The sequence below is a fragment of the Oncorhynchus kisutch genome, linkage group LG18 (assembly GCF_002021735.2).
Source record: "Oncorhynchus kisutch isolate 150728-3 linkage group LG18, Okis_V2, whole genome shotgun sequence".
Lineage (NCBI taxonomy): Eukaryota > Metazoa > Chordata > Actinopteri > Salmoniformes > Salmonidae > Oncorhynchus > Oncorhynchus kisutch.
The window spans coordinates 42,335,764-42,339,787 of NC_034191.2; the positions used below are offsets into that span (position 1 = coordinate 42,335,764).

The 4,024-nt window shown below is 42.0% G+C and overlaps 1 long non-coding RNA gene across 1 annotated transcript; it reads left to right on the plus strand.

Annotated features, from left to right (window-relative positions):
* Nucleotides 1-3,161: 3,161 nt before the first annotated feature.
* Nucleotides 3,162-4,024, plus strand: LOC116354727 (uncharacterized). Its single transcript, XR_004203902.1, has 3 exons — nucleotides 3,162-3,474; nucleotides 3,681-3,778; nucleotides 3,896-4,024. It is a non-coding gene; the product is annotated as an uncharacterized LOC116354727 (long non-coding RNA).

The following is a 4,024-nucleotide window of genomic DNA, read 5'->3' on the forward strand; positions in this document are numbered from 1 at the left end:
GGAATCCCCACCGGCTAGGTACAAGGTCGATAAGATTCTCATTAGCAGCTTTGACAATTTCCTTTGGCTTTGTAGGACCAACCCTGTCAGGCAGGGTCAGAATCTTGAGGGAGCGGTGCTGCTTTAGCAGGTGTCTGACCACATTCATCTTTCTGATTTGGCTACTTACAGTAGGCCCATAAAACAGATGACTTCTCCTTAGTGTTTGGGTCTCTCAGGCGGGTGTATAGGGTTGGGGACCATTCCATCATGATAGGACAGTGAATAAATAAATAAATAAATATGAATAATTTATTTTAAAATGTAAATCCCATATCTGCACTCTTGTAACCCCTGCTCACAAAACACACATGGTGTCACGTCCTGACCTTAGTTCCTTTTTTATGTCTGTGTTTGGCCTGGTATGGTTGTTGTCTCTGATTGAGAACCATACTTAGGTAGCCTGTTCCCACCTGTGTTTGTGGGTAGTTGTTTTCTGTTTTCCGTGTCTGTGTTTTCACCATACAGAACTGTTTCGATTTTCGTTGTTTCACGTTTGTTATTTTGTGTTCAGTTGTAATACATTTAACATGGACATGTACCACGCTTCATATTGGTCTGATCCTTCCTACTCCTCCTCAGAAGAGGAGGACAATCGTTACACATGGGCTCTGGGATTTGCAACCCGTATCCTTTTTCACTCACTTATAACCTCCACACTTTTCCAAACACAAAAACACACAGCCCACCTTCCGTGACGATAGATGCACGCATACCCACATACTGTGCCTTCTATGTCCTCTGTGTTGAATCTCTACCATGTTGATTCAGTACTTTTGCATTCTAGTTCATTGTATATAAAGATGTATTCTTTTTTAACTATCCTTCTAATGCGGTCTTGTCAATTTATGAAACACTATAAATGGAAATTCTCATTTTCCAACAATCCCTATCTAGTAAGGTGCAGTTGTAGTTTATTTGTTTAACAATTGTTGTATTTTATTGCTTTTTTCTATATTTCTTTCTTCCCATGTCTAGTATTGTGTGTTCCATTATTCGACTCCTCTATGGGAACTGTGTAATACTTAGAAGAGCCATTGAGTAGTCTTTGTGTCTCTGAATATTTGGTTATCAATGTACAGTTTGACTACAAGAGCTACACGTTTCCCTTTCAATCTATTTTCCTTGAAGATTGGATACAGAACTTTGCGCCGTTGTGCAATTTCCTTCGGGATCTGATCATTCATGCCTATTTTCGTTTCAGCAAGTCTTTTACCCAGGCTTTTAACCATTATTTTATCTTTAAAAGAAGCTAATTTGGCAATGATTTGGGCGATCATATCGCTGCCCTCTCTGTCTGAAATGGTGCACACGGTCGAGTTGGATTTTATCGGCAGCTTCCCGTGGGATCTGAAGAGCTGTAAGGAGGAACTCTCTATCTACATATTCAGGAACTTCTCCTTCTTTCTCTTGGATACCTGTAAGTACCAGATTCTCTCTCATGGATCTAGTCTCTATGTCAAGTAAGGCTTCTCTCAGAACGGTGTTCTCCTTTTTTAGTTCATTAACATCGGTTTCAATCCCTTTTAGCTTGTTTGTCTTTCTCTAATGTCGCAGCGTTTCGGTCACTCATCTCGAGGCCTTCAACTCTTCTATATCCTAACTGACTAGTACAAGTATGCCCAGTTTGTCATTTGTTGATTTTAACAGATCGGTTTCCACACTTACCATTCCCGGTGGTGAAAATATTAAATCGTCTTTGTCTGTCGAAGAGTCGCGTTTTCTTTTCAGGATTGGTTCCCCTGTTTAACTCACCGTCGTGTTTGGGTGTAGCTTGTTTTCGTAATAATTGTCGCTAATTTCTCCAGCCTTATGATTTGTTTTGGTTTTAACCCAACCGTGTTGTGAAGTGCTAATATTTAGTTGAATTTACTGATATTGAATATTATGTTTTTATCTTGAGTTGATCTCCACTGATGTGTTCAGTCAGCCATCTTTACTACCCTTCTTCTTCTATGAGATTTAACGGCGGTTGGCATCTAATGTGTTGCATTTAGCGCCACCTACTAGACTGGAGTACAACTCCCTTATACTTTGCTTGAAAAATACAAATGTACTAAATGAATACCCTACCATCTAACACTACACTCACTCATTTCAAAAGTATATCAAATCAAATTAGCACCACCCTGCTCCGCTAATTAAATGTATTTATTCCTACCTCATGCCATCATCCTGAAAGAATGGGACATAACCACTTAACACACCCTGTAACTCTTCTGATGTCAAGTCTCGTACACCCAAATACCTCTCTGCAGCTGCCACCACCTCAATTGTCCGCGACTTCCGTTCCATCCCTGCAGTACAGTTGATAGCCATTGCTATAAGTGTTAAAAATCCAATCTTACTGAAACTTATATCACTTTTTGGCCAATCTCTCTGTCCTGGTATGTCTCTACTACTCTCACCACCTCTTAACCCATATTCCTCTACTTTCTCCACTGCCTCAGCATATGACAACTTCTGTACTACTCTAACCCTGGAAACCTCAACCTGAATCTCTCGCACGGGACGTTTCTGATCCCCAGCTCTGCAAACTCATTCAATGGAGAGACTAGTGTCTGCGGTTTTAGTTTTTTTCTTTAAAAATAAAACTTAAACAATCGGGTAAGGGGAGTTATTTACTAATTAGTGACCTTAATTCATCAATCAAGCACAAGGGAAGAGCAGACACTCAGCCCCCTGGAATGAGTTTGACACGTGCAAACAAAGTCAAAGTCGATGTTCTGTGTCTGCATGTACTCTATAGGAAAGTGTTCAACTTCAAATCTAGCTATATAAAAAAATATCTGAATTTGTACATTGTACTAATCACAGAAAGTGAAATTATGATAATAATAGTCCACATATTGGTCAGGGATGGGAAACTCCAGTCCTTAGGGGCCTGATTGGTGGCACACTTTTGCCCCAGTCTTAGCTCACACACACCTGACTCCAATAATCAACTAATCATGGTATTCTGTTTAGAATACAATTAGTTTAATCTGGTGTGTTAGCTAGGGCTGGGAAAAATCAGTCCCCCTCTGACTGGATTTGCCCATCCCTGATATAGATGATCAATTAGTTCATTGATGACAATTAATTGACAACAATCCCAGGGCTCTAATGAAAACCCATGAGCCTGGACCTCCACACCCGCCCACCCAGGGCAGGTCCCAGAAGGCTTCTTGATCTGCCCTACCTCTGAAGTTGCTGGAGATGGCCATTTCACAACTGGAACCTACCCCACGCCTCTGGAGGCCCCCCTCCTCCTGCATGCTTGGCAAGGCAGGGAAGTGTGAGGCAACCACTTCCCACATAGCCAGGACCACATAGCCAGATCCCCCCCCCCCCCCTCCTTGGTATTGATGCCGTTGGCCAAAGGGTGAGCTAAGACCTAACAGAGGAACCATCACAGCCCGGGCCCCAACTGACTTGACCAGACCAGAGCTGAAGGTCAGAAAAAAAGCACCAGCATGAACAAATCACTTCATAATGACTTTGAGATAAAGGATGAGATCTCTTTGACAGGTTTACTCTGAAGTTCCCCGTAAAGTCAATATCTGTGTTTCCTATCTGGCCTCATAACCTTGGTGTGTATTGATGGTACAGGGTACTGCACTGGTAGAATTAGTATTCTGAGCCTGTCGTTGAATCCTCAGACTTGGGACATGGGACCAGGGAGAAGCAGCAGGGATGGAGCTTATCAAATGAACCGTGTAGCAGAGCCGGTGAGAAGCCAGTCATCCCTGATATACAGGTAAGAGGTCCAATCACCTTCACACACACACACACACACACACACACACACAGAGAGAGAGAGATGTCAAATGGCACTCCGGGACACTTATTATATATTTCTCACCATCTCCTGCAGTCAAGAGGCAAATCCAAGTGGAGACGATGACAAAGTTAAACAAACAGCTCCATCCCCTGACCACCTCAGATATTTTTTATTTTTTTTAACACGATGAATAAATGTCATCAAAATGATTGCATTCAAACT